Source organism: Lacerta agilis, chromosome 4 (assembly GCF_009819535.1).
Source record: "Lacerta agilis isolate rLacAgi1 chromosome 4, rLacAgi1.pri, whole genome shotgun sequence".
NCBI classification, from domain to species: Eukaryota; Metazoa; Chordata; class Lepidosauria; order Squamata; family Lacertidae; genus Lacerta; species Lacerta agilis.
The window spans coordinates 49618463-49641566 of NC_046315.1; the positions used below are offsets into that span (position 1 = coordinate 49618463).

The 23104-nt window shown below is 40.6% G+C and overlaps 1 protein-coding gene across 6 annotated transcripts in view; it reads right to left on the reverse strand.

The window, feature by feature from the left end:
- TIAM1 (TIAM Rac1 associated GEF 1) overlaps positions 1 to 23104 on the reverse strand; it is a 176710-nt gene that overhangs the window by 136775 nt on the left and 16831 nt on the right. For 5 of the 6 annotated variants that reach the window (XM_033146906.1, XM_033146905.1, XM_033146900.1 and 2 more), the window contains exons 2-3: positions 5152 to 5205; positions 1543 to 1712 (exon numbers count right to left, since the gene is read on the reverse strand). The gene's annotated coding sequence lies outside the window, so the exon portion shown is untranslated. Of the gene's footprint in view, positions 1 to 1542; positions 1713 to 1854; positions 1975 to 5151; positions 5206 to 23104 lie in introns of those variants that run through there. The other variant, XM_033146901.1, reaches the window with a different exon arrangement.

A 23104-nucleotide genomic window follows, 5' to 3' on the forward strand; every position in this document is an offset into this window, starting at 1 on the left:
CAGGATGCAGTCCTATCATTGGCACATGTCAGGAAGGAAGCTCAACCACATAAAACACTGCTGCTACTCCCCTTCTTCCTCTAAATATAAAAGCAACTGGCCAGCAATGGAAGGGTGATACCAGATGTGGAAGGAAACACTTTGATCAATAACTAGAAAAATGTGTTATAATTAAGATCTACCCCTGGAAATTAAGGCACATAGCTCCTCTTCTTTCATTTGCTTTAATCATGTCAACATGACAAAAATCTGTCATCTCCTTGCCTGGTCAATAAGGAAACAGTGGTTCAGATCCAGACAAGTTCTTCCCAATATGGTTTTGGGGAGCAGGTGGGTCACATGCAGCCGTCAACCATTCTATGCAGCCCACCATGCCCCATCGGTTATATCAGCTCTGCAGCAGTGGAAAGATGGCTGATAGCCCCACAGGGACAACAATCTTTTCTCCACTGCCCAAATAATGGCTGCTCAGCAAAGCAGCAGGGACTTTGCATGCAATGCTAAACCAAACAATGGCATAGCATGAACTTGTAAGCATAAGAGTTCCAGGAGAGAATATCAAGGTCCTCCTTTGGTCCTGCTGCTGCTGAACTGCAGTAAGGTATGACATGGTGTGGGCTGAGAGGGTAGTCCAAACCTAGGATTCTGGCTTATCTCGCTCCCGACAAACCACAAGCTGTAACCATGGTTACATGCTGAGTCAAGTTCAGCAGCAGAAGGTCATGGGGAGGAGCACAGGAGAGCAATCTGCTCTCTTGAGAACACCCAGTCTCATGAAGCCATCATTTGCCTCAGTGTTACGTGCAAACTGGCTCAGTGTGTTTCTGTGCAATGTCATTGAATATCCCCAAGTTCTAGTATAAGGGGTAAGGAGAAAGGGGAATATCTGTGCATCTCCAATTCCTCGTTCTAGAAGTCAGTTGGGGGGAAATGTTCTCCTCACCAAATGATCTATGTTTGAAGCCACCATTTTTTTAGATGCTTGGTTCGTATCCAGCAAATGCTAACTGCAGAGCCCAGAGTTATGAGAATTGTACTACATAGTTCTACCTGATCCCCATCACATGGTTACTACAAAGTTTAACTCTTGTTGGTAGTGTGCGGAGTGTGGACAATGATAGAGACTTATAGGAGGATAGGAAGCTCCTGATGCCAAGTCAGCCCATTGGTTGATGAAGCTCAGTACTGTCTACAATGACCACCAGCAGCTCTCTAGAGTTTCAATCAGGTCACTTTCCTAGCTGTATTTTGAAATCTTAGGGATTGAACCTGGGATTTTTTGCATGCAAAGCATGTACTCAACCACTGGTCCTTTCCCAAAATAGGTATACCATGGAGTTGCTGTTGTGTGGTTTAAAAAAGGAAAAAAGGAAGTGCCTGCCTTAGAGCAGAAGACTGGACATGATAATTGAGCATCTCTTACGGCTTCACATTCTATGGCTTGAAGTCTCTCACAATGAATAGGCAGGCTATTCATTATTGAATATTATGTATAAAGCATAACAGATTGAGAAAACAGTACAATAAAATTACAGAACATACCTCTGCTCCATGGGAAAAGCAGCTAAATGCTCTTGAAGTATTGCAACCCTAAAGCATTGTATTCCAGGGTCCAACAGCAACAATTTATGCAGCTCACATCAAAGAACAGCGTGGCTTTTCAAGGCAATACATGTCTCTTAAGAGGATGTGTTCACCAAGCAGATCACAAGCTGGAAATTAAGTCAAATACATATATACAGATGAGGGATAAAAAAATACACATCCAAAAAACCATATTTTAAGTTCAATTAACATTTTATTTTAATATGGAAACAGCAAAAGGAATTTCTCTTATGGCTCAAATAACCTTACCTAATTCACAGTGTCAGTCTTACTTACGATACAATAAGCCTCATTTGATTCAATTACTTGAAGGAGACTGGAGGCATTAAGGGAGACCATAATGCTACATCCTCACATTCAGAGATATTCTGCCACATTTAAGTATTTTTGGTGCTGGGCTTGGGGCTATTATTAGCTATATCTGGTTGCTAGGGAAGGCTTTGGTAATGACATGCACCAGCCAGAAAACAGAATCTGATTTGCAAAAGAAGTTGGGAGTGGAACAGTTTAAAATTATGGTTGAAGGGGAGAAATGTATACAGTAGGTCCAGTCATATCCTGTAATTACAAAGTGGCATATCAACAGAACTGGGAAACACGTGCGCCCTGACCTTAGAACTCATAATCTAGCAAGCAGGTGGAGGTAAGCACTATATGTAACTGACCATCTTTTCCAGGACAAGAAAAAAGTCCCTCACCAATCAAGGACTCCAACATGCTTCATTCAGGGAAGGTGTTGACTTTCATTTTATCTCTCACATTGTAATTCTACTTAAAAGCAATCCCCATTGTGTTCAATGGGACTTGCTTTCATGGAAGTGTGCATGGTACTTATCCACATATAGGAATAAGCCCCATTGATCTCAGTAGACCATTATTCTGAGTAAATATGCTCCACAATCCTCCTCATTCAACCATAGCTCCTGTCCAGATTATTCTGGTTATAATTTTTACAGGTATAGGAGCAAAGCTGAGAGGCAGAACGTCCTGTTAAAAAGGTAACATATTGAATGACTTTGTCTCAGTTCCACTGGAACATTTCACATGTACAGCTAAGTAAAATTAACCAGGTACAAAACTAACACCCCTACAGCTTCTCTCATAAACAAATTAGGGTACACCTTTAGAAAACAATTTTGAAGTATTTAATCCCCAAAGTGCATTTTTTTGGAAGGGGAAAAGAAAGGTCAAAGCAGTTTTGACATTATAAAGACAATGGAGATGGGAATAATTTCTCAAAATGTTTTGAAGCATGAAGACCTGTTGAACTTCTAGCTTCTTATGAAGGTTGCGCATGGATTTAACATATTATCTCGGGCATTTAATCAGGCCACAGCTGCAGAATCCTGCAAGCATTAAGCTTCTTCTCAAACCTATACTTTCTTCACCTTTCGGAAGGTAAAATGAAGAAAGGAAAAAGCAACTTGTCTAAAAATACATTCAAGACCAATGAGTGAACTGGGAAATCTACTAAGCTATTAAAAAAAGTATCTAACCTTTCCTCTTAGTACCTGGTGGATCAAGTTTGCAGGATCTTAGGAGCTTTAGAAAATGTATTGTTTTAGCCATTTTAAAATTATCATGTTACACTACATACAGATGTTATTTGTTACATGGTTGCAACAGTAGCAACTCTCCTTTGTACATTTTAATTCAAGAACTGTGTGCTATTCCTTCATTACAATTTCTTCATGCACAAAAATAAGCCCAACCATTTCACATTTGTTCACAGTGAAGCCTATTGATGCTATTATTATGCATAGTTTAGAAAAGTCACTGCCGTCTGCCAAACCAAGAGGGTAAAGTTCCAATTGCTCCTCAGAAGGCTTCCCTTTGGACTGTGCCGTATCTAAGGGAGGCGGAACACTAAGAAAGTATGCATATCAAATTTTAGAAAACCGTCAAGCGATTTTTTTTTTCTGGGTGAATGCCTTTAATGGCCTAAGATACATGCAGTAATTAAAAGAATAGTTCCCTTATGGCCAACAACGCAGAAGATTTAATTATGCATTAAGCTATTGGGGATGAAAGAATCATATAACACTTTTGTATTTCTCCTTGGTTGCATTATACAACTCATGCCTAGTAGAATTCACCATGTTTTAAGTATGTTTTGTTAGCAATTCAAACCACAGAAACACAGAAATCTCTATGGTATGAAGATTGAAGAAGGGTGTCCAAGTATAAGCCTTACTCATAAAAAAAAATGTAATTTTGAGGTTTCTTTTCTCTCAATTTTCTCAAATTTATTGCAAGTGTCTAAAACTGCTTATCTGCTCAAATGTTGGAGTGAGCCCTCACTGTTAAGGTGAGGTGGAGACAATAAATGAACTAATCCAATTGTTGTTATCTTAATTTTCAAGTTATATATGCAGTAATGCTTCAACCTTCTGATCAACTAGTCACTAATCTTTATTTGAACACAGGGGGGTTAGGAGACCTATTACTACAGATACCAGGGTTTAATAAAATACACAGAATCCAGTCATCAAAGTACTAAGTGCTTCTTTTACTCAATACAATACAAGACCTTGCACATTTATTGCCCTTACAAGGTCTTACGAGCCTCACAGGCACATGTATACTTTAAGACAGTGCTAAGAGGGCAGTTAGCACGATCAAGGAGAAGAGGTCACAAATCTGCTGGTGAATGTGGTCCAACAGATAAAGACCTAGGAACTCCAGTCAGGACATGCAAGTTGTAATGCCATCTGTTACACCTATACAGAAGCCAGTTCTACCTTTCTTTGGGATGAAAGGAATGGGGCAGGAAGGACCGAGGAACTCATGGGCATCCCTGGACTGCAGAAAGATGAAGGTTATTGCAGGAGAGAGGAAAGGAAACGAATGGTGAATGCCCCCACTACAAACACATCAGAGGGATATGGGAAGCACATAACAAGTAACTAGAACATATTAGGGTCCCAAGTTTAAAAGAGTGGTTCATTCAATGGGTGACTCTTGAATCATTTCTGTGAGGAAACATCACCCTGGAACTGAAAATGTGCATTTTATTTTAGGGGGGAATTAAAAAAAAATGCTCTTCTCTTTTTTTCTTTTTCTTTTTTGCTAGCTCCTGATTATGGATCTTCTCTAACAACCTAAGCTTGTTATTTTCAGTCAAGACTGAGCATCACTAAATAAATTCATGAAAAGAAGACTATGTCACATTAGGAGCTCTTAGACTATTTTGGGCAATCAGTTACTAAAACCTAAAGTACAATTAATCTAGATGCACCCCAAATTCCCTTTCTTTTCTCCAGAGCTAACAGGACCACTATTTCTCATTTTAATATTTGCTCCTTAGGTGGTTGATCCTTTCTAAAGTTCTCATGACTCATATGTGTATACTTGCTGAAATATTCATTTTATCTCACTACAGTGTTTTTATTCTTAATCCCACACCTCATTGGCAAGATCATCCAATGGAATGCATCTGTGGACGCAAAGAATTATCCAGTCTTAACAAACACCTTGAACTTTAAAAGAGCTTTCATTTATCCTGGATCTATGTAAACAATGAGAATAGGGAAGTATTGTACGTACAAGCCTGGGAAATAGGAAATGCAGGAATCATTGCTTCACTTCACAGCTTTAACCCTGGAAAACAAAATTACACAAAAGCCATCAATGCACAGCATGTGCCAACCTGCATATTTAATAAGTTCTGGTCACATAGTAATTAAATCATCAAAAAAGTATCCAATCCAAGAAAAAAGACACATACTGTACTTTCTTTGACGTACTATAATGGGAACATCTCAAAAATTCTTTGGAGGGGTGGCCAGGACCAAGCAACATTTAAACATCTCTGGTGGACTTGTACGATTGTTAAGAAATCCCTAGATTGAAAAGACTGATCCAATTGCAAAACACAAACTATAATTAAACTCTGTGGTTATTCTATTGGGAAAGTTAAGAGAGATCATACCTGAAAAAGTTGGATCAGTGGTAACAACACACAAACCATCTACGAAACAATAGAATTTGATTCCAATGTATAAAGCATCACATGGTAAGAAATATGGGAAGGAAGTAGGTAAGTGAACAAAGTTGTTAAAACATTGGTATCGGTTTACTTTTCACCAGCACAATAAATAAATTGCATTTATTATACTACTCTCTGGAATGTTTCTTTTTTGTTTTTCTGTACTAACAAACTTTTTTTCTGTTCAAACAAAATGGAGTTATTTATTACTGCATTTTTATTGCTTTTTTAAGATTGGAGGGTAGGTACAAATACCACGCAATGAAAATGACTTGTCTATTTGGCATGTTCACTACATTATTAGTTCATATAAAGCAAAAGATATCTACTCATTTTCCCCTGTAAAAAGCTGGAAGATATGTTGGGGTATTTGTAAAATGTTATGCAAATGATTATGACCTACATTAAACAAAAATCAAAGACTGACTGAGAAGGAAACCTACCTTTGCAAAGCGTTAATGTAACCATACAAAATGGTCCATTGTGGATACTGACCCATGCCTTGCCCAGGGCCCTAATGATTTTATGACTGCAGTACATCGGCCACCCATTACACATTTCATATTCCAGAAATAATGACTGACTTGACTCTTTCCACCCAGCCTATAAATTAGCCTGTCTCTTCATTCACCTTCCAGAAATTTTCCAAGGAAACCTGTTATGACTCTACACATCAGAAAGTAAGACTTAAAAAATGAATATCTAGCCAGCTATAAAACAGAAAATCTCAGATTGTTCAGATTCACATCAATTTGTGCAGATTGCAGATGACAAAACTGTACAAATGAGGTGTAAATGCTACAAGGGAAGAACAGAAGCCTCTATAAATGTCTGTTCCCTGGGTAGTTGGAGCCCCTTAAACAGGAGCATAGAAAAGCCAGAGAGTCAAAGACAACTGCTTTTATGTTAGGCTCAATGAGAGTTCATTAGGAAATTTTACTGAAAACCGCTGAATGGTTGCCTAACAGCATAGAGACTTCTGTGCTGATATGACCTAGATTAAGAGATAAACATCTATACGGGGGGAGAGGGGTACATTTGCCTTTCCCCAAGCAAATTTTTAGCACACAGTTTTATATTTATAGAAGGGATCATTTATTCTCTATAAAAGGACAAGTGCATGTGGAACTGAAAACAATCTACCAAACCATTTACTCCACAAATACTGGCTACAATGTCTTCCTAGTACTGTACTGTAGTTGCTCAAGAAGGGAGGTACGAACCTTCACTTTCTCGCAAGGGTCACTTGTTCAACTGCACGTCGAAAAATTAGGAATGGGTGATTAATTGCTGCAATATGGAGTTTCTTACTGGCAGCTTTTATTAACAACTTCTTAGTCGGCAGGGCTTGAAAAGTCCACTCACTCGTAGCAACTCGGAAGCTCTCCCTGGAGAGCAGAGGACCCACATGCTATCAATCTGACAACACCTTTAGAAAAGAAAAAGTCATAGCTCCAAAGAAAATAAGAGCATGTTCTACAGATCCTGCATGTTGCTGCCTGTTTTTTCCTCCTCCTCCTCTTTTTACATAGGGTTACCTAGCGGCAAATTGTTATCAATATACAAGCCCTAGATTGATTAAGAAGAATGGCAACTTCACGCTGCACTTATGTATCTGGATGTCAAGAACTGTATTATCCAATTCAGGACAGGCTTTAAGTTGCTTGTGGGGCAAGACAGAATACATTCCACCGGTCCTACCCCAGGCACTGAATCGGCAACAGATATGACGTATCAGGAATTGCCACATGCCAGCCAATTATGAAGCAGCTGGTGTTAAGGAAACCAGCCATTACATTATTGCACCTGCATGGAAGAAAACAAGGCTCAGGGAGCCTTCTCCTTTCAATTTTACAGCACCCAGGTGGCATAAGCATTCACCCATTAAAAGAGCCAGCTGGCATCCGCTGACCAAAGAATCAGGTTGTTTTGCTCACCCAAAGCCCTCCCCTAACCTGGCAGCTGCACAGAAATATTTGGTTGGTTGAACACTGATACTGGATCACAAACTGGTCATTCCTGGTAAAATTTGTTTACCCCTACACCCCTTTATAGTCTGGCCATGGCAATTCTTGCATTGAGAACCTCAAGAATGGGTTGCTGAAATGTGCTATATGTGGGGCTACCCTTGGGTCTAGTCTGGAAGTTCCAGCTGGTGTCAAAGGCAGCTGCTAGACTGTTGGCAGGGACAGACTACCACCAGCATGTTACTCTGTTGCTTAAGAGCTTGCACTCGCTGCCCATATGCTACTGGGCCAAGTTCCAGTTTCTTGTATTAATTTACAATGCCCTTAACAACTTGGGTCTAGAATGCATTAAGGACCACCTGATTCCTTATATACCAATCACCAAGGTCTATGGAACAGTTACTGATAGTGGTCCCCAGGGCAAAAAGACAGAGCTTGTATCAAGCAGCAGCTATGTTGCTCAGTATTGTGGGCCCCATTCCAGGGAAATCCCACCCAGCTGAGATAGACAGGTTCCCTCCCTGTTGAATTTCCAGCACTTGGTGAATACCTTTTTCTTCCAGCAGGCATTGTAATTACACATTTTTCTGATTTTACAGTTAATTTTGGCCTATTTTATTACATCTTTTGAAACTTTATCGTACACCACTTAAAGACTACAGTGTTAAGCGACGTATGAATTGTTGAAATAAATACATAATAAATATGTCCAAATAAAGCATTTGGCTCAGCTGAAGTGCTATTTACATAGGAGAACCTCAGCTGCATTGATCCTGACAGTTCAAAATACAGACTAAGAGATTAAAATGCCAGGCATACCACCTCCCTGCTGCAAAACAGGGCCACCCATCCATCAGCTCCCACACACGCACACAAACACACACACAAAGATCTGCTTACACAAATAGTTCCATGAGTAGAGAGACAGCTGGAAAGTCTGTATAGCAAGCAGCTCCTGATTATTCAAACCACATAAGAACAGCTCTGCCGGATCAAGCCAGTGGCTCATCTAGTCCAGCATCCTGTTCTCACAGTGGCCAATCAGATGCCCACAGGAAGATTACAAGTAGGACATGAGCACAACGGCACCCCCCCCCTACTCCTGCAGCTTCCAGCAATCAGTACTCAGAAGCATTACTGTCTCCGACTGCAAAGGCAGAGTATAACTAACAGACATTGCAGGGACAGGAAAACACAACACACACACAAACACAAACACAAGAAACCAGGATCAACGGCCAATCTGACTTGAAGGAAAATCTGAAACATGGCATCTAAGCTTTGATCAAAACACATCCAATGAATATTTCCAATGGGACTTTTTCTCAAGGTACATCTTCAAACCATCGAAAGATGCTCTTAAAGCAGATTTCAAAGGAACTCAAACTCAGCACAACCGTAGAGAAGAGCTTCACTGCTTCTTCAAACCTTAGAAAGCTTGGATATTATAATTGTTGCAGTTTGTCTTGGCTTCAGGAACGATCAGAAAACATGAACTCTTGCTGCACTTCAAGTGGCCTCCAAAGCTTAGTAATGTCAGAGACAAGACCTTCACTTCCTACAATATTCAGAGGGAGATGCATGATCTTGTCCAAAGATAAATTTTGGCAGACTACCAAACTTAGCTTAAATTGGTAGATGGCTATACTCTAAGTAACTCTCCCTTCATGGATAGAAAACGGTCACTAATGTTAAGCTTCAGACAGATATATAGATAAATAAATAAATAAATAAATAAATAAATAAATAAATAAGAAAAGTGTTCTGAAAAACATTTTTTTTAAAAAAGTATCCAGGAAGTATCCTACTACCAAATATACTTGGTGACAAGGTATCTGGGCTATTTGCTCAACTGACAAATATCTAATCACCAGATATCTGATCTTGGTGGAGGAGCCTTCTCCACCTTTTCCTTTCATAAGCCAATATTGTACAACACGCTGAAACTTGTAAACTGTTCTCATACTTTTAATTTTCTTGCATAAACCTAGAAGGAACACACAGTCATTCAAGAACTAATCTATCTTTAGTCAAAATTATTTGTGTGATGGGGAAAGAGAAGGAAAAAAGGGAGACAATGAAAAAGCAAATATCAACAGAGTCCATTAAAAAAAATGTTTTATTTACAGTGGCCTCAGAACAGTAGGCAGTTTTCTCTATGTAGCACAGTAGTATGCTACTAGTCCCAACCTGGAATTGCACAGAGGGAGAAACTATGCTAAGTTTGGTAGGACACAAACTCTGCAGATCTTGCATATGATGACCCATAAAATACTTATATGTCCTGGTTTTACTGCCTGCCTGGGACTGCAAAAACATATGAATTGTCACACACCTGACAGACCACAAGTGGAGCTGGTATGATTTGTTCAGCTTGATGGGTCACAGGTTGTACAAGTCATTGGGGAATGGGGAGAAAGAAAGAGGAGATAGGCAAGCAGCCAATTTTTCACCCAGCTACTTCCCTGCAGAACTTCTGCTACTCACCTCCGGGCAAGTGACAAATTGGAAGAATAGGCAAGGAAGTATCTTTTATTAGTATCTGCTCTGCTGGCATGTCAAGGTACCCGAGTTCTTCACCAGACAGTCAAAAGGGAATTCTCTGCTCTATAATACAGGGGTAGAATATGCTTTGCTCTATATATACTCCTCCAATTTAAACTCCCAACAAATCCTGTTATTTTCTTTCACGCAGATCTACAGCAGACCACAGCTTTGACCCCTGCAACTTCCTTGTTCTATAAAGTCAGTTTATTAACCTTAATAAAATGGTGAGCCTAATAGCAAGTAGAGTACTAAAAGGATAGAGATGCTAAGAAAGGTACACAACTAACATGATGTCTTTAATAGCTTGTAGGTATTTCGATTCCACCAGTGATGTTTCCTGTAAAGATGCTCAAATTATGTATGCTGCTGACAAACGCAGCCTCACTAGGTAAGATCCAGAAATTTGCTTCTTTTACATAACCTCCTGCGTCTGTGACTCAATTATGGTGGAGTGCTTACCATGGAAACTGCAGGGAAGATGCTTTTCTCATGACAGACTGCACACTTTTTTGGAGGGGGGGGAAAGAATTGTCAATAGAAAAAGGTGCTTCCAACATTTTGATGCAAAGGTTTATCCTCAGTAAAGCAACAAAACAAAAGGTGCATCACGTGGCTTTGCATCTTTCTATTTTCTAAAGCAGTTTTTCATGACTTGCATGTCATATGCCTCTACATCAGCTTTCCCCAACCTTGTGCTCCCTGGATGTTTTTAACTACATCCCCCATCTCCCTCAGCCAGCACAGCTGCTCTACATCTTCCCTACCAAACCAACACACCTCCCCAAACCTCTTCTAAACAGTCTTTGACAGTCTGAGTCTCCAATTTAGAGTGGGAGGAGGACAAAGATGTACTTTGCTATATATCTTCTTGCCAAAGCAAGTAGCTTAGGAGCAAAAGCTATCTGTGAAGACGGGCAAAGTCACTGCCTCTCTGCACCAATACAGCAGAGCCTGTATGTGGCAAGTCATGACAATATGTCTGTGTTTCGGTCTTTGTATCTACTGCTATTCCACGTATTAAAGGAGGGTGACACAACCCATGAACCTTTGCCCGTGTTACAGGGAACCAGGCAGAGGGCCTTCTTGGTAGTGGCACCTGCCCTGTGGAATGCCCTCCCACCAGATGTCAAAGAGAAAAACAACTACCAGACTTTTAGAAGACATCTGAAGGCAGTCCTGTTTAGGGAAGCTTTTAATGTTTGATGCACTATTGTATATTATTACTCCCTGCAGCAACCTGCTGGCAAACCAATGTGCTAGTCCTTTATCTCCTTTCCCACTCCCACCTGAAACAGGGGGAGAAGAGAATATAGTATTTCAACAGTGGATGCAGTCCAGTTTGTGCAATCTCCATCCCACCTGCTTGGGAAGTAAGACCAAGCAAGATCAGGCCATGTCAGTCATAGGGGGATTCTTGCTCTCACCTGCATGGCTTGTTCCTGTTTTTCCTTCTCTACAAGTTGTTTTGAGAAGCCCAAAGTAAAGCTGAGCAGTACCCCATGTGAGTCCAGTGACACATCAGCTGACAATTCCTTCTCTAAGAATAAATCTTGCTACTGTAAGTAATGTTATTCTGTAGCAGACCTGCATAATCCCAAACATTAGAGGAAGGAAATAAAGATTTCCATCATCAAGACAACTGGGAGGTAGGGCTTCAACTCTCCAACTATTAGTAGTTCAAGGTGATCTCAAAAATGGATAAAAGGGGAGGTTAGGCTGTTCCTGTTCTAGAGTGCTCAGCATTCTGGAGCATTTACATCGCTTCTCAATAGGTAGAAACACCCATTATAAAAGCCTTGCTCATGTGCCTAATTCCACCTTGAAAATACAAAAGCAAGGTATACAGGAGCACTGCAATTCAAAAGCTGCAAAGCAGCGACCATGTACTTTGTCGAGTAACATGTCACAGTGCTATCTTGCAGCTCCCTGAAGCCAATCAGAAGAGAAGGCAGCAGCACAACAAAACGTACAGTGCAAAGCACTTCAGAATTCAGACGTCATAAGCTTCCTGTAGTAAGGGCAAGAAAAGCCATGAATTCACAGCAAATAACCTTCAGAGAGATCTCCAACTGCTCACAGTTAAGAGGGAAGATAAAGCAATGTAAAATTAACTAGCAGAGATAATCACAGGTGTTAGTGCAACAGAACAGTGTATTCTGTGTTAACAAAGTACAAAAGTCAAACACCCTGTGTTTATGTCAAGATTTACTTATCATTACACACCAGAGATATTAACAAGTGGTTCTGCATTTGTAATATAACTTAGTGCAGAATGTTTCTGATAGTAATGAATTTGTGGTATATTGATGTTTTCCCTTGTCTTTTGGGGGCATCTATCACTTGCTATGGGACGCGGGTGGCACTGTGGGTTAAACCACAGAGCCTAGGGCTTGCTGATCAGAAGGTCGGCGGTTCAAATCCCCGCGATGGGGTGAGCTCCCGTTGCTCGGTCCCAGCTCCTGCCCATCTAGAGGTTCAAAAGCACATCAAAAGTGCAAGTAGATAAATAGGTACCGCTCTGGCGGGAAGGTAAACGGCATTTCCATGCTGCTCTGGCTCGCCAGAAGCAGCTTTGTCATGCTGGCCACATGACCTGGAAGCTGTACGTCGGCTCCCTTGGCCAGTAACACGAGATGAGTGCTGCAACCCTGGAGTCGGACACAACTAATGGTCAGGGGTCCCTTTACCTTTATCGCTTGCTACAGAGCTGGCTATTGTATATTTTTATGGCATATCAGGTTTGAAGAGATTACTACAGTACATTCTTATTGCAGAACTTTATGCTATCCCCAACTCTCGCCATGAACTGAAAGCATATCACACTGTCAAATTGCAAAATTATATATACGAATGAAATTTGACTTGGAATCAAAGTCTTGGAATCAATTTCTACCTTCACTTTTACTTAAGCCATATGCTACATATAAAATAAGATTCCTACCTTGAGGAAATAAAACAGGAATGTTGCAGAGGAATTCAGAGTTCAGGAATTCAGACATACAACAGTTTTCATATCCAAAATGGCAAGGATGGGAAACCTGTGGCCCTCCAGAGGCTGGGATCCAGGTCCCATCAATTCTGACTTTTCACTATGCATAGAACAATTAGTAATTTAATTCACAACTAAGTGAATGATTAAAAGTTTCAAAGAGGACCAGATCTACAAAAACGAACATAATCCTGTTTTAGATACTCTTAAACAAGCATACAGATAAAAATAAGGTGTATTGTATGTTTATCTACAACTGCCATAAATTCAGTCACCAAAACTTTCAGATATTTTGGTTGTTGGAACATGGAATGCCCTGCATTTATAAATACTGATTGTATACAAAGGCCAATGAAGAGTGTTATGGCAACTTACAAATTTATTGTAGCATAAGCTCTTGTGGTCCAGAGCCCACGTAGTCAGATGCAGCTAATCAGTGACCCATTCACCAACACTTTTAACTGAAGCAGGTTGCTAAGCAACCAATTTTTATTCCAGATACCTTTGAAAGCTAACATAGCACTGGATAAAAGTAAACAAAACCACTACCCTAAGAACCCATTTTAAAATGTTCACACAATCCTACACATCTTTACTTAGGAAAAAAAAAATACCCACTGTGTTCAAAGATGTTTAATCCTTTAAAGAGTTGGAAGCATAAAAACACAAAAATGCATACCATAGCAACAAACAAAGAAAATTACCCCCCCCCCCAGTTTAAAAGGCTTTCTTTAATTAGCCAATGTTTTTGCCTGGTGTCTGAAGATATGTAACGAAGGCAACAGGTGAGCCTCCCTGGGGAGAGCCTACCCCAAGTGGGGAGCCACTGCAGAAAAGGTCCTCTCTCATGTTGCCACCCTCCAGTCCTCTTGTGGAGGAAGCACATGAACAAGGGCCTCAGAGGATGACTGCAGGGTCTGGGTAGGTTCATATGGGGAAAGGCAATCCTTGAGGTATTGAGATCCTGAGCCGTTTAAGGCTACATAGGTCAAAACCGGGGACGCAGGTGGGACTGTGGGTTAAACCATAGAGCCTAGGGCTTGCCGATCAGGTCGGCGGTTCAAATCCCCGCGACGGGGTGAGCTCTCGTTGTTCAGTACCGGCTCCTGCCAACCTATCAGTTCGAAAGCACGTCAGCTCCTTCAGAGGAAGTATAACCTATCAAGAACAAACCACCTCTCATCCATCCAGTCTAGGGAGGGAACTGCCCATTAACAGTGCCTCAGTATTATCTGAACTGAGTCTCAGTTTATTGTACAATGCACAAATTTAGGTGAAGTTCAAACAAAATGCAGCTTGACTGTGGGTATTCATAGAAAGTCTCTGTTGCAGTTTCATCTCTTTCTCTCTTTCTTTCTTTCTTTCTTTGTTTGTTTCTTTCTTTCTTTCTTTCTTTCTTTCTCTTTCTTTCTTTCTTTCTTTCTGTGTTTCTCTTTTAAGACCAATACTACTATTAAGTATTTTATAAACAAATATGCCTGAGCAAAGTGAGACATGCACAGACATTTCCAGTCTGACTATTGTATTTTAGACAAACGTTTGGACAGTGAAGAGAACACAAGCTCTTTTTAACATCAGGAACTTGTCAGACTTCATAACCAGCATTTTAAACACACCTTTCCAGTCTCATCAGAATGCAGTGCGCGCAAAAGGGGAGCAGATGGCCTTATAGTAAGCACAAGGCATAATTCACTGGAGGTGCCAAGAGCAGAACTGGAAGCAGGAAAAGGAAGCCACAGCTCAATACCATGACTGATTTTATTCTTGTATTTACACTATCTCGATGTCACGAGTACTGCTACCACGTGGTTTGGCCAATTTTAACTGGAATACATAGAAGCAAATACAGTACTCCAGAACACTTGTCCTCTCCTTAAATGAAATTATATAACTTTTTAAAGGACATTTGCAGTCATTTTCCCAACTACTTTTCAGCATGGCAGCTGCTACTCAAGTTTATTTCCACCACCAGTGGACAGATGAGTGTTGACAGTAGAACTCTGCACACTATGATCTTTAGAATACCCAGTTCTATCAGACTGCACAGACATGCTGAAACTCAATGCATTCACAATTCCTATGCATGTCATCACTTTACAGCGATGATGATGATGATGATGATGATTATTATTATTATTTGTATACTGCCCTATACCCATAGACCTCAGGGTGGTTCACAGTCCTGGAAGCTGGCTGTAAAATGGGCTCTCCCAGTTTGCAGTATTTGCAATTTTCTGTGTGCATGTGGGGGGGGGGAAGAGGCATGTTCATGTTTTCAACTTTTTGTTTTCAGAATTTGCTGGATACTGTTCTCCTGTGCTAAATTTCTACAAGACTATAAAAATCCATTATGCTTCATTTCAGTGGGGCATTATTTTTCCGTTTGGTTAATTTCAAGGAAGAGGTGTGTAGATCTGTCCTATGGTCTAGTTAGGGTGGCTACCACGATGTAAGAGCTGACACAGGCATCAGGTTCACATACCCGCCCAGCAACAGGAACAAAACCACAATAATAGCAAAAGGGGGAAAAACACTGACTTAACAACAGCCACCATTCTCACAGAGTCCCTCACAATTGCATTGCAACTATTAATCATGATGATGTTTAATTATGACACCCCCACATACACGGAAGGCACCGATCAGCACATCACACACCATGGCAACATCACACAACCCAGTCTACACAGTCCTCCCACATATGATGCATAAGCATATGGCCAATGAATAGACACGAGAGCTTCCCATTGCCCAGAGATTAGAAAAGCAGTTTGCAGAAAAAACTATAACAAAGTTATAGTCCTGAGGCAGGATCAACGCTCCTTGTCTGCCACTCACACAAAGAGCTGCTGACATGAAAGGGAGAAGGAAGGGATCCAGATGCACAAAGAAGAATGCACAACGTGACAGAAAGATCACAGAAAGCAATACCACAAAATGCCTGGTAGCACTGCAGTGTGCAATGGGAAGTGTCTTTTTTGTGCAGGCACCTGCAAATCCAGTTCACCAGGGAGAAATGCCCTTGGCCTTCTAGACAGCAGCTCATACTTGCACCACAGTTTGGAGAACGTAAGAAACAGCAAAATTATTCTAACATGGCTTCTTGCAACCTTTATGCTCAACCACAAATAAGAGGAAATTGCTGTCTTCAGGCTCTATGCACAAGCCAGAGAACATGGGGAAGGGAAAGGGAAGGGGTGGGTGGGTTGGCTGGTGGCAAGAACAAATAAGGTAAGATTAATCAGCCATGCTAATTACTGGGGTGCTAAAGTTACACACAAATAAACCAGTATGGTACTTCGGAATGCATTTACACATGATGGAATGATTACATAGGTAAGAGCTTCACCAGTGGCAGCCATCTTGTATAAATCAGGCCTTCGTCCACTTTGGGATCTTATTTTTTCTCAGAAACATATATTCATACATCATACAACACAACCTAACAAGGGAGGACAGAGACTACAGGCAATTTTTCTCAGTCAATACAAATTATGTACATATACATTCAAATTATGAGTTATCTTTTCCCTCTACCACAATGTTCCATACACGTTTATAACAAGTGGAAATTTGTAATCCTTGCAATGCCTTCCATTCTTGAACAAAATATATTCTGGCTGCTTGCCAACAACCATGTAATGAGTTCTTTTGAATGCCCTTGTTGTGCCTGATCATCCCATAGATTTAAAAGTGAAAGCTGTCTTATAAGAAAGGAGAAATTTCCTGATACACCTCAGAAAGTTCTGTACAAGTGGACACTCCCACCATAAATGGAGAAATGTCCCTAGTGCCCCACAGTCACACAGTCACATTTGTGATGTTATATGTGCAAGCTGAATCGATGTTTGATACTGTCTGTGGGAAACTTTCAACTAACATTCAAGTAACATATAAGCCGATACAATTTCTTCCACACCTTGGGATTTTCAAGAGCTGCAGTACATGTACTGTATTGTAACACTGTGGGTGCCGTGATAAAGACTTTGTTCTACTTAGCTAGGTAGATGAGGAACAAAACCAACCTTTTAAAAAAAACACCTATAGCAAAAACTTTAATGTAGTATCATGCTATTGAATGTAACATATTAAAGCGATGTTAAAAATGTTTATAAATACATCCCACAAAAAAGTTTTAAAATGCTGCCATAGTAAATATTTTATTACATGTACAGATGCAAGACTTTTCCCCCTAGAAAATAAATCACTGGTGCTTATATCCCTTCCTCCTTGCTGCCAGCCTGCATTTCTGTCAGCACAACCAATTCCAACTTCTTAGACTCTAATCCTGTCAGAACAACTTGCGCAAGGCCAATAAGGGAGGGAAAAGTTCACATTAATCCACTTCTGTCCTTCTTTACACAGATCACCCCTTGGAGCTGTAAGACCCCTAAGTTGGATGTGCGAGCTTGGATTTAGTTTGTAATATAACCATATAAGACTGTACAATCAGCTTGTTCACTGTCTTCAGGCAATGAGAAATTTTCAGAGAGAGTTCTTTTTGAAGAGTCCAGTCAAGCTGAAAGCCCCATCTGTTCACTTTAAAAAAACTGGCATTTTATAGCATTTTGCTTTAAAACTTGCTTACAATCGCACTGATGTAGAGTTCAAGTATATGCTTAAAGGACTTGCCTGAATTTTAGCTAGTTACAAGGATAGTATTTGTTTACTGGTAGATTATTTCTATTATCTCACCTTTCAGTCAAAAGATCCTATTGGTGGAGCTGACTGCGTTTTGACAGGATGAGGGGGCAGCAGGCTCCCTTCAACCGCTCCTTCTCTGGCCAGTAGATGGAGCCAAGTTGGTCTTCCCCTTGCCAGTATTCAGACACCCAACTTCGTTTTTGCCAAAGGCTATAATGCATAGGTCAGTACAATATGAAAGTCAGGCTACAGAGCAATCAGATTGCAGGAGTCACAATGGCCTAAGTTCATGGCTAGGCATATGCTAAGACATTGTCCCAAACTTTACAGTCCCCAAAGCTCATCCCTGGAAGTGTGGGACAGGTAGAACACTGAGTTAGCAGTCTGTTCGCAGCAGTGCAGTTGTCCCCATGACCTTGGTGACAGGGGTGTACAGAGCAGGCTTGCTGTCTGATCTAACATCTATCCCCAGGTACCTCCATGGGGAATGACAACTTTTCACTGGTGAGAGGTGGCACTGGAGTCACATCAGTCTGCAGTGACATGTCACCTGATTTGTTCACAGGAAAGTTGGAAAGATGCCAGCTATTTACTAAGCTTTTATTTCAATTTGTGTTGTGGGGTGGGGGGAGGTTACATGATGTTGCATCAAGCATTGTCCTACATGTTCCAGTGTATTTTCCTGCCATTTTCCTTATTGCAAAAAATGGGAAGTGGGTCTGTTGTGCAAGACCTCCAAATAAGCTTTAACTGCACAGCCTGGATTTGGCAGTATGTGACTGAGCCTCATCCAAAAATATGATTGCCCATAGTAAGAAAACACTAAGAAAGTTTACTTAATTCAAAATCCCAACATGTAGTTTTACAATAGTAGCTTGTAGATATACAGAGCAGTGGCATGTGGTCAGTGGACTAGGGGAACTAGGCTAGTCCACTAAATGTTCCCGCTAATTTAGAGTATTAAAGTATTAAAGCCTGGTGCCTCCTTCCCAAAGCCCAGGAAGCTTCTGTCCAGCTTAGGCAGGGAGGCGCAACACTCACAGACACATCACCTCCCCCCCCACACACACACAAAATCGCCCTTGCAAGCTGGCACCTCGGCCCTAACTGTTCTCCTACAAAAAAATTCACCGCACACCACTGATAGAAGTAGGTTTTAAAAAATATTTTGTGATGACAACAGACATTATATTTCCTTTAATATAGTGTTAAGGAAAGGTATTCATTTAAAATTAGAAGCTGAATTTGATGCAGCCAGGATTTCATCCTGAGACACAAACAATAAACAGCATACCTTGCTGTTTAGGAAACACAGAAGGCGAATATGAAGGAAGTTCGTTGGTTGCCTGAACACCATCTCCCCTTCACCACACTCCCCAGAATGACCTTCAATTTTCATCTGCCTTTCAGAATGATGGGGGGGGGGGGGTCAAATATTCCTGAGGCGACAAGCTAAACTATAGAACTAGACTTTCAGGCTCCAACAGTGACAAGGTTATCACACTGAAAACCAGGGGTGGGGGAAGAAGAGACCATCTGAATACATATCTGATTTGAAAGCTGCTGGTCAAAATCAAGGATATAGTGCAGAGCAATGGAGAGGGCATTCTTTCCAAGTTATGACAATCTGGATGCAATTTATCTGTCTCTTTATTTGCAACATTGTATAGCTTTTTTAAAATTAGAAAAGCTAAACAGAATCCCGAGCCATTTATTTTGATGGAGAGTCACCCCTTTAACCCCTTGCTCAAGGTACGTCACCTCTGTGAGAGAAAGGAGGTTGCTGAATCTAACAATCCTCAGGATTTTTGCAGTCCAACCTGGTGTGAAAAGGTGAGTACAGCAGTCAGTTTCTTGGCTAACTCAAGGCACGCCTAGCTTAAAGAGACTGTTATCCTGTAGCAAGGATAGCTGCCGGTAACTGAAATGGCTTTGCTATTCCTGGGAGGAAGTGGGAAAACATTTCAAGAGGACACTTCTGCAAGTATAGTATTCACTTCTTGTATCTTTGCCACTCGAAGAGAATTAGAAGCAATTTTAGAGACAGTTTCAGAATTTAGAACTAGCAAGACATCAACTACTCTAGGGAAACAAAAAGTATACATTTTTTTCTGAGGAAAGGAACAGATCCCCACCATACACAAATCCCATATTATCTGAACCATCTAACAATAAGCCTGTGCCATGCAGTGCTAACAGCATAAGAAGAGGAATGACCCAAGTTCAGATCCCTACTTAGCCATGAAGTTCACTGGGTGCCCTTGAGACAATTAGCATCTCTTAGACTAACCTACCCACACAGTTGCTGCAAGGATAAAATCATAACCATGTATGCAACTCTGAACTCTTTGGAGGAAATGTGGAACATATTAGGGATGCCATATTTCAAACAGTGAAAATCCAGACAGAATGTTGTTGAGCATACGCCTGGATTTTCCTTGACAGTTTGAAAAGACATTTCACTAAACCCACAAAAATATTCATTAGAAATACAGTGTCCAATGAATTATTCCCTAAATAATAGAATCTGGTTTTCCCAGGAAGAATCACAATTCTATTTCACACAGAAAGTTGCAAAACAGCACAAAATTTCAGCCAATGTTTCAGGGGGGAAGAGAGCAAGAAAAGGGGGAGAGGGAGAGAGAGATTGAGATTTTCAGTCATCATAAATCATCATTTAATCTGATGAGAAGCTGCAGTGAACCTTGGGGTCACATGCTATCCCGCTCCAGTGTCCTCCTTAAATGCAGCTACAAGAAACAGTTTGGAAGCTTCCAGTTCCAGTTCAGCATAACCACAGCTTGTTGTTTCATCCAAGCCTGACAAACTGTGGTCAATTGAAACTGATGCAAAAGCTTCCAAATACCTCCTCACAGCCATGCCAAAGAGGACAGGGGGTGGGTAAGCACACAAGGCCAAAGCTTTTCGTGGCTCATTATAATCATGGACTTTGGGTGATCTCTCATATTCAGGTTGCTTTCTACTACTAAGAACCACAGTGTTCAACTTTACTCTTGGGAGAGTTCCTGAGATATTAACAGCCATTTTCCCAGCAGGGTGATGTGGTGACAGAGAAAAGGTCACCTGCTGAAGAAACATAAGGCACACAGATGCTAAAAGGACCTTATAAAGTATAAGAAACGTTTAGAAAAGGGTTGCCAAAAAATGAAAAAATAAATAAATGTGGCTAAAGTGAAAATATCCTAAAAGTAGTCCACCATTTTATTAGTAGGCCTTTAAGGCTTATGTTTTCTTTTTTAAAAAAAAAAGAAGAAGAAGAAGAAGGAGAAGCAATATTCACCCAGTCTAGAAATTGTCTCTGCTCTTTGTTCAATTGCAGGCCAGATGTTATGGCACCTCATAAAAATCAAAGTTCTTCTCCCAGAGAAAAATTAACTTAGATGACAAAGAGAAGGTTTGAAGGCAATAAACAAATGAAGAATCTTGAACCAATATTAGTTGAAAAGAGACTGACTGACAAGCCTTCGGTAAGTCAATCAATCCTGTATCTCATGAGAAGCAGATTCAATGATGATGGATAAGCACAGAAGGTGGCTACCTAGCAAGTCTTTCAGAAACACTGTAAGCACTTTATTGCACAAGCTGGTGAGTCCCATCCAAGTCGGCTGACAACACAGCAAATTCACAGATTGGAAAAAAATAAAGGCAGACAGCTTTCATGGAAGCTATATGTTCATCCAATTTCACAGCAGTTGGGATTATCAAGACCAAATTATACTTTACCATCCTGTCAAGGGTTTGGGTAGATGGGCATTTCTACTAACCATAATGATTTACCAGCTAAGGGAGCTCACAAATAATTGCTTCTCCTTTCCTGCAATGTATGATAGCAGGCGGGGAAAGCCTAGAGCTTTCTACCAACAAAAGGATCTTTCAATAGATAAGAAAGGAAGGTAAGATGTCTGCCCTTGAAATATAAACAGGTCCAGACACCTTTTATAGACAGATCTGCTGTCTCATATAACTATTCCGCCCACAATTTTAAAAGATGGCTTTAATATAACCATGGGAAGGAAAGACGATTTGCAACAGACACTTTGATGGTATAAACAGTTCTGTTGTCCCCGGCTTTACTGCGGCAGTGCTTCTGCTGACCACAAAAGGAAAGAAAATTAAAAAGCCACTAGATACAGCCACTTAAAAAGGGGGGAGGCAAAGCCAGATGTGAAACCTTGCTTGAGCAAACATCTTCCATTCATATGCTTGCCACCAAGAAAGTGTGGGGAATGTATCAAAGTGGGGAATCTTGCATAGCCTTTGGTTTTAGCTAGTGTGTCAAATTAAGTGTGGGAATAGAATAGGATGCAGCCATATTCCCAGATCCATACACCACCTTACCTTTTCCAGTGACAGTGCCCCCCTCTCATACACTCACACACACAGACACGATTACAGTTCTATTACAGCTCCATTTCTCTCTTACACAAGAGTATATGCTTCTACAGTATTTACATAACCTGAGAAAGCAAAGGAGACCTATATTTTATGAGCATAAATAAGCAAGGAATTCCACCATAGTGAAGCTCCCCCTCCCCCTCAAGTGCATGCTGCATTGTTCTGCATTATATAAAGACAGACTTCAGATTTGCTGTGATGGAAAAATTTCCAGGGCTTTGTTTTCTCGCGGAAAATTTTCAATTGCATCTTAATAACAATAAATGGGTGGCAACTGCAAATAAATATTCAGGAAGCATGGCAGTTTCAGGGATTTTAGCTTTGCTTACTAAATGCAAGTGAAATAAACATGCTAATTTTGATCACTCTCTCGGGTACCATGACATTTTCTAATGTAAACTGAAAATTTTCTAATACAAATTACTCTACTTTGCACATATATTTTAAAATTCAAATTCATTTCCCCCCCAGAAAACAGACATCGCTGCTTGTGAGATCTACCAGGTACTTTGTCAGACAGAGCCAGATGCAATGCAGTGGCTCAAAGGTGGAGCCATTTATCTTTGCACATCATGAGCCCATATACAGTAATTGGGATGACCCCACATAAACAAATCTACATTTGAGTTACTACAGAGATTCATAATGCCCAATTTAAAAGGAGTGGGGAATGGGGAAACCTTGTGGTTGCTGCTGCTGCTGTTAAACAGTTTGGAGTCTTGCTATTCTACTAGAAGTTTTATATCCATTTACCAGTACATACTGATCCATCTTCAGCTCAACCTTGTTCTGTATCTCCTCTTCTCCCAGATAAAGGTAGCCTTGGTGGAGTACTAAGAGGAGGAGCTGATCTCCTCAAGGACTGCTTCTCCCATATGAACTGACCCAGATCCTGCCATCATTCATAGACAAATTACCACGTTTCATTCTAACAAAACAACAAAGTTG